This window comes from Carettochelys insculpta, chromosome 1, assembly GCF_033958435.1.
Source record: "Carettochelys insculpta isolate YL-2023 chromosome 1, ASM3395843v1, whole genome shotgun sequence".
NCBI lineage: Eukaryota > Metazoa > Chordata > Testudines > Carettochelyidae > Carettochelys > Carettochelys insculpta.
This window is the reverse complement of record NC_134137.1, coordinates 72110534-72124606: the sequence shown is the minus strand read 5'-3', so window position 1 is coordinate 72124606 and position 14073 is coordinate 72110534. Positions and strand designations below refer to the sequence as shown.

Below are 14073 nucleotides of genomic sequence, written 5' to 3'. Positions count from 1 at the left end.
CTGACTTTCAGATGTACTGGTCACAAGTAGACCCCATTGAAGTTTATGGCAATGATAGATGTCCTGTGCCTGTGAAAAGCCAGGCCACAGGAGCATAAAGGTGGGCTCCACAGTCCTTGTTTGCAGCTGTCTGATGGGCCTCAGCATTCCTGAAAAATCAGACCTCTTCCAAAACATGGATTTAGGTTTCTATTTTTGAAAAGTTAGTGTTATGAACAAGCCCATAATAATATTTATGAATTTTATATAATATATACTATAATAAATTCTAACTGCCGCCTGTCATATTTTATGTTAATGTGAATATAAATGTTTGGGTGTTTACTTCAGCAGTGATTAATGTGACGTTGCATTGATAGTCAATTTTCTCATGTAGTAGTGTTGGAGAAGCACAGGCAACGTGATCAAATTAAAAGAGAATATAAATTGGCAATGGAAAGCCTTTAATCAAAATGTACTTGAAATGCAGCCCCAATATTGTTCTTTGTTTGCTTCTCTCTTTGTAAAATGGCAATTCTAAGTTGGAGGTTCCTGCTATCTTTTCATGCAATAAAGCCACGTTAGTGTGGCCAAATTGTGAGAATCAAGAGAAAGAAAGAAAGGAAATTGAAGTTGTCATCCTAAAACCATATCAGTATTTCAATTAACTCAGAAAAAATTGAGGGTCATGTTGAAACAGTCTGTAATTTTTAAGGCATGTAGAATATTTCAGAATGTAAGTTTTCCAAAGTATCTTCCTTTTAGATGACCCCGTATAGTCCCTTTATTTCAGCTTTTTGACTACATAAAATAATGGGATTTTTTCTTTAGTGTTAGGACATATGAAACTATGTGATAGAACTTTAAACAGTTAAGACACTGATTTCAAATATATTTTCTTTCATTAAATAAAAAAGATTCAATTATTGACGATTTTCTCTAAAGTGATGATGTTCTAATAAAGTTTTTCTTCAGAACAGAGGAATTTTAATCATGCCATATGAAATAAAAATTTTGCATTACAATGTGCATGGAAATGAGAATGCAGGTGTCGGTAAAATTAAAGCTATTAAGAAAAGTTACACAATACATTCTGAACAGTGTTTCTTGTATACCATATATTGAACCACCTTTCTGCTCATGTTAAGCTGTTCAGTTTATAATTTACTATACAAATATCAGGTGCCACTGAATAGGTGCTCACAGTAAAATATCACCCATTCAACTGAATGACTGATTGTATCACAATTTGACCATAATGGCTGATAACATACACTTTAGATTACCTCTGGCGTGAAAAGGATAACTCTTGTAGTTTCTTTTTATTCAATAAAAAGCGTTCCTTTATTTTAAATAAAACACTGTGCTTTTGGTTTTGATCCAGGTTTCCTGAGTTCAGAGTACGCTTGAAAGTGCATATAATTACTTTTGCCTAGAAATGAATCAAGTCAAAGGGTCTTTGAAATCTTTCCTTACAGTGATCATGTGCTTCAGCTTTGGCAGTCAATAACACATCATTTATCAAAGGCTAGACTGGTTTATTTGAGGGGGACTTAGCTTGGTTCAGAAAGTTTAGTGATTTATTAGTTGCATGGTTATCTAATTGAGTCTCCTCTGATAGAAGTCCTACTAGAATCTGAAGGCACAACTGGCATACAGATTATCATTCAGCTATTATCAGAAGCTGACACCATAGTTGACGTTTGATGCAGTTCTAATGTTAGAACTTGATAACATATATCTTCAAGAAAAAAAAAATCTTGTATTTCTTTCTAAATATAGTGTGCAGAGTATGTGATCATTGCAGGATGTTTTCCCATGCTCCCAAAAGGCAATCTTTTTCCCTTAAAAAATAAAAATTCCAGTAGCTTCTCTTTATCACTGGAAGCCCCTTATTCACCCTTTTGTTGCTTTTATTGCATAGTTTCTTTGTCCTGGGCTCTTTTTACCAAATACTCATGTCTCCCAAACCCATGACAATTCCTAAACTAGTACCTGAGAAGCTGAGTAGGCTTCGTGTTTGTTTGTTGGAATAATGGATGTATCATGTTTCCAAGTGTGCTTGTGATGAAAGTTGATCACAACAAGAGGATAGTGGGACCCTAGGAAGTGAGCCAAGATTCCGACTTTTTAAAGAAAATTGATATATTTTTGACTCCTCTGTATTTCAGGATTCTGTGACTGTGGGGCGTACTTTGGAATTCATAATTTGTGCCCATCTGTGCTCCAGAAGTTAGCCTTTATGGTTGCAAAGGCACCTTAGGAACATGAGCTGAGTGTAAATTAATGCAACAATGTCTTCCTTGTTGCTTAAGTCAGATTGAATAACTCAGAGAAGGACAACCTCAGGCAGTGAGTGGGCTGAAAGTGTGACCCTCCTTCATCTCAGTGGGCCACAAGATTGTAGTATCCAAGACAGTCTTCTGAGATATGGTAGTTTTGCTAACTATGCCTGCGTTCCTACAATTTGTGGGGTGTGATGATTGTACTGTAGCAGCACTTGGACTGAATGCAGAGGAAGGGCATAGGTCTCAAAGTCAATGTTGAGTGCATGACACTATACTAATATTAATAGGAAAACACCCTGTCTGGATGGAAACCAGTGGAATCTGGCAAACTTGTGCTTGGGCATAGGTAAACAAAATGTCTCATGGACCACAAAAAGAACCTCAAAGGTCTCATGTGAAACATGGATTAAAGATTGCCAACCATTGATAAATATACTAAAGGGGGATGCAAAATACTCCTACACATAACAAAAAATAATTAGATACACTGTAGATCTAATACAAGTATACTTTATGGGAATTGGATAAGAATAATCAAAAGTCAATCAATTTTTCAAACCTGTCTAGAATGAAATTGCTTCCTGCTTTATTCAGTACAGCAGGATTAAAGAAATGCTGCACACTTACTTCTAAAACTGCCTATTAAAACATTTTGCAAACAAATCTGTCACCCTCATTTTTCTTCCAGTCCTATTAATAATCACAACTGTCTCTAAGAGATCTGTAATATCCTCAAATACATGAAGGTCTACCTTTCACAAGCGTTTATTTTTTTCCATATTTTAAGAAGGCTCACATATAGAGAGGAGCTAAACATTTAGAGTGCCTTCATTAGTAAACAGTTTTGTGTGCCTATGCACAAACACATTGTCCAAAAAGAGTGGGCGGGGAGAGGGAAAGACAGCCCAAGGGGCCCCCTCCTGCAATAAACAACTCCCTTTCAACAGAATCTAAGTGATAGAATTATTCGAGTCCTAAATCAGGGTCATCCATACTTCACCTAGCTTAGGGGCATCCATAATTCAGCTAGCTGAAGGCTGCTGCATTGGCAATTTGCCTGGTGGCTGATGTCTGCATGATGTGTTTTTGTTCTGGAGGTTTATTCAAGAATTTAATTAAAAACTTTTCTTCCTTTTAGGGACAAGAAGGATTGTGGGAGCTTTGAGAGGCCATGGTCTGAAAAAGTGTGAAGAATACAGGTCTTGATATGCAGTGCTGCACTTGGTCTAAGCAACATTTAATTCAGATAATACTACATCCAGATCTGCATTACGTGCACCTCTGTACTAAAGATGAGGTGCCAGATTGTGTCTCCTATTCTGTCTGGGTTTTGCATCGTTGGTGCAGCAAGTCTGGATCTTTTCAGTCACAAAAAGAAATAAAATGGATGTCCATCAGAATGAAAATACTGCATTCAAACATCATGGGTTCTGCAAATTTTCTCTTTATTATCTTCAGAATTGTGTTTCTTGAAGGCAAGTATAATCTGCAAAAAGAAATACTGACATGTTAATCTGATTCCACTCCCACAAATGCCTAGAACCTAGGCCATAATTACAGGTACTTCCTTCTCACAGGAATTTTACTCATCAAAATGCTTATTAGCTTCCAATTTCTTGTGGTACCAGGGAAAATAAATACAGAGAAGCAGAAGGTGTTTCATATTCATTTTACAGTTTTATGAGAATGTTAATTGCTGCTGGCATCATCTTTTAGTTCCCAGAAAAAATTGGGCAGATAAGAGTCCCAATAAAACATTTAATAAATCTTTCTCCAGAATGACATCTTTAGGAAAGCCAGGGGTTTGGGACTGTATACAGGTCCTAAATGACCTAACATTGTAAACTGACTTTTTGCCATACAAATGGCTTTCACTCTGGGAGCACTGTATGGAAAAAGAAACAAGAGTTGATGTAGTTGAAGGGAATACACATGGAGATCACTGAAAAGGAGTGTTCTTGCATGAATGTGAGCTGATACATAAGAACTAAGGGAAAGTATCCAGGCCCAGCCTTAGGGCAAGACAAGTAAAGTGGTTACCTTGGGCCCCACATCCATGGGACCCTGCACTTCAATTGACTTCCACTTGCCGGGCCCTTCTATTAGTGTCCTGCCTTCTGCCCCTCCAACCAGCCAGGCCCTTCAGTCAGAGGTGGCTTTGGTCTCACAAACACTTTGACTGGGCCTGGAAGTGTCTCTGATGGCTTCAGAATGTCCCACATGTTTATATTTAACCCACCTGTTGCAAATGTCAGAAAGCCACTCTGGAATCTGAATGGAGCTTCCTTTTGCCAACCAAACTAGGAATATCAGCTAGTATAATCCTATTTTTACTTCTCTGAAAACAAAAAAGAGGATCAGTTTTCATCTATCTGATCTGCTTATAGAATGTTGATTTTTTTATCCATACAAAAATATGGATAAAGGAATCTCGACAGACAAATTTTCTCTGTCCCATTTTTGAGCTAGTGAAGGCCAATAGGGTAATGAAAATTCTCATTTTCTGTGTCTATGTCATTAGTATCCTCAGGCCTATGAGTGAAAGCTAGGTGCTTAAAATCCTTTCTTGGTTAGATTACATTACAGCAACAACTCACAAAAAAGTCACTAATATCCCTAAAATGTTAATTAAGTACTGAACAAAATCCATGGGGCATATTTGGATTCTTCAGCTATCTTTTTTAAATAAATCTGCATTTACAGTGACCGTTTTATTGCACACACCTTAATTATAAGACGTTACATAGAAATTAGTTTAGAATTCTGTTAAGAAAAAAAGACTGTCAATCTAGAATTTATTCCAGAGTGTTGTTTCTTTCCATCTGAACTGGAGACAACTCATAGCACCTGTGTGACCTCCAGTTAAACACAGAAAAACCTGTCACACACATAATGGCAACAAAATTCTTTCGATACAATCTAGCTTTCTAAGTTTGTGGAAATGAGGAAGACTACAGATCTATTAATTCTCACTGAAGTTTTCATGTGTGTTTGTCAATGTGATTTGGGAGCACTCAGTTACTGCACACTTTCTAGTGGCTTGGGGTGGTACTACAATTCTTTTCTCACAGGCCGTGTGTACGCTAGCCCCAAACTTCGAAATGGCCACACAAATGGCCATTTCAAAGTTTACTAATGAAGCGCTGAAGCGCTGAAATGCATATTCAGCGCTTCATTAGCATGCGGGCGGCCGTGGCACTTCGAAATTGACGCGCCTCGCTGCCGCATGGCTTGTGTCAACAGGGCTCCGTTTTGAAAGGACCCCACCTACTTTGAAGTCCCCTTATTCCCATCAGCTCATGGGAATAATGGGACTTCGAAGTAGGCAGGGTCCTTTCGAAAAGGAGCCCTGTCGAGACAAGCCACATGGTGGCGAGGCGCGTCAATTTCGAAGTGCCATGGCCACCCGCATGCTAATGAAGCGCTGAATATGCATTTCAGTGCTTCATTAGTAAACTTCGAAATGGCCATTTGCGTGGCCATTTCGAAGTTTGGGGCTAGTGTAGACATAGCCACACAGGCACTTCCTGCAAGCTGACTTTGGTGGATCTTCAATGGTGTGGTTCTTCAGCCAAGTCACAAACACTAATGAATCCATTCTGGGATAGTAAACAGTCAAATTAGCCTTCCTACGGTCTTCAGACCCTTTGTTCAGGCTCTCTACTAAGCCCTGTGCCCTTCGTGGGGTTTACACCACTGTGGTTTGTAGATAAACCCATGCCCATCAACTACTCCAGATTCCAACTCAGGAACCCTAAAAATAGCAGCCATATGTTGCTTAAGTTCAATGCTGCTTCTTCCCTAGGCCTCTTTGTATCTGGCTCCTTTTAGCTTCATCCCTCCTTCAGGGTTACAGTTCTTAACTCCTATCTATCTCTTCAAACCCAGCTTAAGAAAATTCAGCCAGAAACAAACTCTGTTTATCCCTGCAACTACCCTTTGGGTTCCAGCCAAGAGCTGATCTGCTAAGGATCTACAAGTCCTTTTAGCTCAATCTACTGAGCTTTGATTAACAGCATCTGTAAAGTCTGTCTATGTAGCCCTGGCACACCCATCTTTGCTACTTCTTTTCTGTAAGTTTCCTGCTTCCTGGGGCATGGGGCGGTAAGATCACACTGCAGTAGGACCCTGGAGCCTCCTAATGAGATCAGAAAAGGCCTGGTACTGCTATCACAGTCAGACTTTCAGATTCATGCTTTTCAAACTAGACCTCAGAAATTTATAAATCAGGGTTTATCTTCTGTCCTGTCCATATTAGAGTCTAACCTAGTAAAGATTTCTCAATTTTCTGGTCAAATATTCAGTTGAACCTCATTCCTCAGCCTCCGTTTACGTGTGCTCCCATCAACTCTCAGGCTTCTTTTACTCAGGATTCTTTTGATTTGTTGTTCAGGAATTGCCAGCCAGAAACATACAGACTGCATAGTGGCAGCTAGGTCACAGGAAAGCAAATGTGTGCCTGTCACTTGCTTTCTATGACTAGCTACATGACTGCTCAGACACCCACGGCCAGAGTAGGAGGTAGCCTTAGAACTAGACAGAAAAGGATACATTATCCTAGTGGGTTTAGGTAAGCCTAGGGCAAACTGTTTCCTTGCAAGCCAGAGAAGATATCAACTGATCAGATAAAGTAATTCTGCCAGAAGGCACTAGGAGTTGCCCAAATGGCAATGGGGAGTGTCATCTGCATGAGTAAAAAGGGAAGGAGCTATACTAAAATTGCTGGGTCACTGAAATAAATGAAAACTATAAATTAGGGGAGGAGGGGGAGGTGTTTGAATAAAACTGTATATTATTTGTATTAGGAATGATCTAATTTTCTTAAATTCAGTTTAAACTTGTTGGGTTTTCAGCCAAAGTGCCAAAGAGCCATGTGTCCTGGCTCTGCACCTAGAACCATTTGTAATATAGTTTTTTTTTTAAAATGCAAAACTGCACAGGAGCTCATAAAACACTGCATTTTTAATACCATTTCTGCACTTCAGTACCCTCCAGAAGGACAATACTTGGGCACTAAGCTAAAACAATCACTGAATCAGCAGACTGGAGCTCTGTCACGGTATTTCCAGAAATACTACTTAGGAAGCAAGACATCTGTTAGTGATGGTAGTTTTACCGTCTGTGTGCATTAGCAAAAACAAACAAAACAACCTCCACCCCCAAATCCTACTGTATTCCCAGGAGTTTAAATACTTTAAGCCAGCTCCTCAGTTGTAAATTGGCCTGTTTTGATGAGAGTCAGTGGAACTCTATTGTCTGGCAGCGTCTGAAATTCTGCCTCTTCATATCTTTAAGTACTTGCTTCTTCCTCAAATGATTTGTTTTGTTTCTACTCAAAGATAAAGATGAAATCCGTTCTGTCAATTGTTATGCATACAGGTTCACTTGTCATTTAGAGGATGATCATCAAGCAGCCTGGTAAATGATGTCAACACAGTAGGATCAATAGCCAAAGAAATAACAGAAGCTTTAAAGAGAACGTATTCTACACTGTTGGAAAGAACTCAAGTCTCAGAGTTTATCAACTCTGTTGTAATTGCCTGATTTTATTATTAGAAGATATATAAAAATAACTGTGTTTGAGAGCTGTAATTTGTAGGTGAATTTGCCTAAAGATTTTTTTTAAGATTTAGAAATGTCAAGCAATTAAAATATAATTTCCCTGCACCCTCCTCCTCATTTGCACTGTGTTAACCATGTTAGTGACTTTAAAGGGTAGCACTGATATAATGAATGTATTACACATAGCAAATATATACATGTTGGATTCCCCGAAAATAAATCGAACTAATAGCTGTCTGAAGATCTTTGACCAAAAGTAGGAGGTCTTACTTGTTAGAAAAATGTAGTATCCTTTATTCAATTAGTACAGACTTTCTGAAATCCTTGCTTAAATTAAACCCCCCATTTTCTCACTCTGATCTTCACCATGTTCATCCTTTCCTGCATGTTCGTCCCTGCTTTCTTGAAGCTAAGATATTGAAAAGGATAATTTTGGCTTGATAGCACCGTATGTAACTGGACTACAGTATGTTGCTAGGATACCATTTTGGTGGTCAACTGTCTCTAGTGCTGCTTCAATTACTTGCCAGGCTGACAGACATAATATTAGCTTTTATCCCTCCTAATGCTTGAATTATAAAAAGTTTCCATTTGTTCTTTCCATTTTGATTTTTGGAGGCAGGGGAGAAGCATGCTTTATTCTATTTTTTTCCTAAGATCAGTTGGTAGGTCTAGTAGGATAGGTTTAGAATTTTCCACACTGAGTGGAATACAGGACCTGCTCCAGTGCCCATTAAATCCAAGAGGAGTCCTTCCTTTTGATTTCAATGGATATCGGATCAGGCCCATTTAGAATTCCTCCTGTATCTGTGTAGGTAGTCCGTCGATGATGTCCTGATGAGAATGTGCAAAGAACCTGTGCGGGATAATGTTTAAAGTGGAAAAGCTGTTGCACAGGGGCAGTTCCACTCTCTTGACCTCAGAAGCCTGGTTCCAGTGGTATGAAAAGTCGTCATGGCTGGGAATTCCTAGGCTGCAGTGGATGGCCATGCTGTCTTTGATGCCTTGTCATGCCCTTCGCTCTCCACAGTGTGTTGCAGAACCGCCTTCCTGGTCATTGGATTTTGCTGTTGACCTCATCAGCCCAGTCTGCTGGGGCTGACTTTGCATATCGGGATAGGCAATTCCCTATCTCACTTCAGGTTTCAGATCTGCTGGCTACCCTGACCTGGTTTAACCCACCTGTCACAGCGGTTTATTGGGGTGTGGCCGCTGCATGCTACAGCTTCTTGGAGCCATAGGTGAGAGCTGGGTGCCAGGTGGGAACCAAAGGTGCATGAACTGCCCCGAAGAGACACAACAAGTCCCCACACCAGAGGTGTTACCACTCCCTGGACACCCCATACACCCCAGTCATGTATCTGTGACTGGTGGTCTAACCTACGAGAGACATTCAAAGCTAAAAGCATATACTGTGGCAGCTGGAGCTAAAGAAGGTTCTGAAGCTAGGCATTGCAAGAGCAAACAGAGGCCCTTTAACATATGATCACCCATGGGTTATACACCCATGGGAAAATACATTCTTCTAGTAACTAAAATAATCATTGCTTTTTTTTTTTCCCTTTGGATGGCAACAGTTCTGAAACACTGACCCTAGAAACAGCTGCGAGCGAGTACTCAGCGTTTTTGAAATTAAGATAGGTTATTTACCTTACTCATATTGGATTTAGGGACCCAGGCTTAGGTATCCTTGTTGAAGATAATCTTCATGGTAGTGTACTTGCTATTCCTGCTCCCACTGAAATCAATGGTAGCTGTGCAATGAACTTCAATCAGAGTGGAGTTGAAGCACTAATATTTCGCTACAAATATCATTGAGCATGTGTACTTACCTGTGCAAAATTTTGTCACTCATATGCTATCTTTTGAGAGAAAAGGGGAAAAATCAATCAACAACAAAGAATTCCAGATCTTAGGCTATGTTTTCACTATGAGATAGATTTGAATTTATTAAAATTGATTTCATAATGTTGCATTTTATAAATTCAAATTTGAGTATACTTACCTCCCCACAAATTTCACACAAAGTCGACTTATTGCTGCCACACTCAATCACCAGATATCGACTGTTGCAGCAGTGCCTTGTGGGACCTACGCCACCATTCTCTCAGCGCCATAGCATTCTGGGCATTTTCACTTGTGCAGCATGAGAAAAAATGCCTCACAAGTGGTTGTGGGTGTGTGATGTCACCTTCCCACATTGCACTGCCCTCATTCCTCTCCCGTGGAAAGCAAATGGACGTTTTTCCAGAAGGAAAGAAGGAAAAGAAGGGAATCATGATACACGTCACATACAGTGCTCTGGGATCACCCAGATGATTATGCCATGTCAACTGGTCCCTCACCTACTTTTCCTCCCTAGGATGGTATGACCTGTTTTAAGGAAACCATTTGCCAAAAGAAAGGAAGATTGGAATGAAAGCATCTACAAAAATTGCCAAATTAACTGAAATCTATTGCTTTTATAACTGAGTTATCAATGATTTTACAAAAAGCAGCAGGTGTCTGTGTCTTCTCAACTGGCCGTTCAGCCACTGTCCCCTCCTCCCTTGATTCCAGAAACATCATCCCTGAAAATACTGCAGGAACAATGCAAATCTTGAAGAAAAAGAAGGATAGAAAAGGTTAGGAAAAAGATTTTTGTCTTCCTGCTACATAGATTTGTCCAACCCAGGGAATGGGGCTCACCAAATTTCAGAATGCAGTGTTGCGTAGGCAGGGGGGCCAGCCCCAATTGACTGTGAGGGGGCCAGCCCCTCTCATCTAATTAGGGGTTTTCTGGGATCGGTAGTTGAAGGACCAGTTAAAATGGTCCCTTCAGTGTTGCTCAGGTGGCAGGAGGGGCAATTGACTGTGAGGAGGCTGGCCCCTGATTGCAATGGGGGGCGGGGGTTTTCAGAGGATCAGTGGTTGAAAGGCCAGTTGAAATGGTCCATTCAGTGTTGCTCAGGTGTGGATGGGGCAAGCTCCTGAAATCTTTGGTGCCAGCGGTAGACTTCCCCCTTGTTGCAGCAAGTCCCTGAAAATCTTTCCTGCCTTTGGAGGCCTCACTGCGCACAAGCCAGGACATGGTGCTGCCTGGCATCATGGTACACAGTGAACAGCAAGCACAATCTTTCACTGGGTCAGGGGCTAGCCACATGATGTGGTCAGGCAAGGAAAACACCCCACTGCATGGCACCTGTGGGTGGGGGGGAGGGGCTGTACAAATTTAAACCACAGAAAAGAAGTTTCTTGGCCTCTCACACAAGCATGACACCCCCCAGCCTAGCTGCCATGTGGAGCAGTGGTTGGCACCTGTGCTGGAAAAAAAAAATCCAAGTGCTCAGCTTCCAGAGACAGAACCATGGGCTCCATTTTGTGGTTGTTTTTAAAGGGTAGATGTGCTTACCACGCTGGCAGCAAAGACAATAAGAAGTTTCTCAGCCTCTCATACAAATATGACCCCACAGCCACAGGCTTTCTGATGCCAACTTCAAATTCATGGACTTCCTGTTACCTAATTTCTGCACAACTGCAGACCAGTGGAGATGGAAGCGGCCAGATCAGATTATTGTGGAGCACTGTGGGATACATACGGGACACCTCTGGAGGCTAATAAGGTCTATTAAAAGACATGGAATTTCCACACCTGCCTTAATTCAAACTTTTAAATTCAAACTTGACGCCATGTCAAGTTGCTTTGCATGGTATTATAATACTGACCGTAGTGCTCCCTAAAATTGACAGATAAGTTTCAGGCTAGAGATAAGGTCCAGAATGACCTAGATATATTGGAAGATTGGGCCAAAAGTAATCTGATGAGGTTCAACAAGGATAAGTGCAGAATCCTGCCCTTGGAAAGGAAGAATCCCAAGCATTGTTACAGGTTGGGGACCGACTGGCTAAGTAGCAGTGCAGCAGAAAGGGACCTGGGGGTTACAGTAGATGAAAGGCTGAATATGAGTCAACAGTGTGCCCTTGTAACCAAGAAGGCTAACAGCAGATTGGGGTGCATTAGGAGAAGCATTTCCAGAAGATCTAGATACATTATTATTCCCCTCCATTTGGCACTGGTGAGGCCACATCTGGAGTACTGCATCCACTTCTGGGCCCCACAGTACAGAAAGGATGTGGATGCATTGGAGCAGGTTCAGCGGAGGGCAATGAAAATGACTAGAGTGCTGCAGCCCATGACCGACAAGCAGATGCTGAGGGATTTGGGGTTATTTAATTTGCAGAAGAGAAGAGTGAGGGGTGATTTGATAGCAGCCTTCAACTTCCTGAATGGGGGCTTTAAAGAGGATGGAGAGAGGCTGTTCTCAGTAGTGATGGATGGCAAAACAAGGAGCAATGGTCTCAAATTGCAGAGGGAGAGGTGTAGTTTGGGTATTAGGAAAAGCTATTTCACCAGAAGAGTGGTGAAGCACTGGAATGCGTTACCTAGAGAGGTGGTGGAATCTCCATTCCTAGAGGATTTAAGTTCCAGATTGACAGAATCCTGGCTGGGATGATTTAGTTAGGATTGATCCTGCTTTGGGCAAGGGGCTGGACTAGATGACCTCCTGAGGTCCCTTCCAGCCCTAGGATACTATGATTCTGTGAACACCAAATCTAATTGAACAGATTAATCTTTCTCGGCCTGAGCCAGGAGAAAGCTTGTGAGCAGGTTTCAAAATATACTAAGCAGTTGTAAGTTATTTAAAGTATACTAAAGGAATCTTTTGCACTGCTTCCTGACACTGAAGTCTTAATCTATTTCCTCCAAATGTATACATACAATAAACCACCCCACTTTATACAGTAATAGGCTCTTGGGTGACATTGTGAAACTTGTCTATTTGATGAGGCCAATGCCCTACTCACTGGATTATGGCTTCTCTTCAATTTCTACACAAGTTAGCACATCAGTTTCCAGACCCCTTTTTGTGCAAGCCAAAATATTTCCCCCAGCAGTGACCCTGGTTTAAGAGGTCACTTGGTGCTGTACCAGTAGGTGTTAGAGTATGAAGAGTCATCTGCCAAATAAGTGAATGCACAAGCAGGTGCACCACTCACCTCCTGTTGTCAAAGATCATTTGAAAGGGAAAGAAAAAGAAGAAAAGCCATCCTCCCCATTGTCATTTTCTCTTGCCTGCTGCAAAGTGGAGCCACTATCGCCTGGGCTGAGCACAGCTCACGCAAGTCTTTGCCTCAGGAATGTACCAGGCAAATGTCTGTAGACCCATAGGACTTGCTATCCTTTCCCTGGCCCAGGGGCAATTTGAACTCCCAGGCTGGTGCTAGTTACAGCTCCCTAAACCACTGGTCTTAGGGCAGTACAAAGGGAGGGGCATTATTTGGCTACCACAGCTTCTAACCTGCTCCCAACTCCACTTGCTGGATCTCTAAGACTGTGCCTTGTCTCTTTTCGGCTACGTCTACACGTGCCCCAAACTTCGAAATGGCCATGCAAATGGCCATTTCGAAGTTTACTAATGAAGCGCTGAAATGCATATTCAGCACTTCATTAGCATGCGGGCGGCAGCCGGGCTTCGAAATTGACGCTCCTTGCCACTGCGCGGCGCGTCCAGACGGGGCTCCTTTTCGAAAGGACGCCGCCTACTTCGAAGTCCCCTTATTCCCATGAGCTCATGGGGTTGTTCCCACTCCTCTGTATGGCCTTGCCTGGCTGCATCTCTCACCTGGTCTTCATGAGTCCCTTCTCCCCTCACTTTTCTCATACCCTGTGGCTTGGCTAACTTGTCAGTTAGACTGACTTGGGTTTCCGGCTACTTCCCATGGGCTCTGCTCTGGCACTTGCTAATTGTCCAGATGCTCTGGCACCCCCAGGATCCTTCAGCCCTTCCTTGTGCTCCTGGCATTGGAAGATTGCCAAACAAAAAAAAAAGTTTTAGCAAGGGGCCAACAGTTCTGAAATATTTGTGGCTTGCAGCTTCTCCTTTTTCCCTGTTTCTTCTCTGTGGCATCATCTGTTTAATTTGCAAGTGCTTCGAGGTAAGGATCTACAGCATGTTTCAATGGCATATTCCTGCAGCTTTACACCCATTCTGACAACACAAAGTAGCCATAAACCTGCCTGAAAAGGCCAGGGTTTGCAGGTTTATGGTCATAATGCACCACTGGAGTAATTCACTGTAGTCAGAGTCTTCTGCTGAATCGGACTGTAGTTTTCATATTCAACTTTAAAGGGCTGAGTATATACATGGTGCTCTATTGTTCTATCCAAAAGTGCTTGCCATTGAGACTCCTTGGCTACGTCTAC

General features: G+C 41.7%; 1 long non-coding RNA gene across 1 annotated transcript in view; it reads left to right on the top strand.

Moving 5' to 3' along the window:
* Positions 1 to 3515, top strand: part of LOC142005300 (uncharacterized) — a 68519-nt gene extending 65004 nt beyond the window's left edge. The window contains exon 3 of the long non-coding RNA XR_012643090.1: positions 3406 to 3515. This is a non-coding gene — a long non-coding RNA (uncharacterized LOC142005300). The remainder of the gene's footprint in view (positions 1 to 3405) is intronic.
* The last annotated feature ends 10558 nt before the right edge of the window (positions 3516 to 14073 follow it).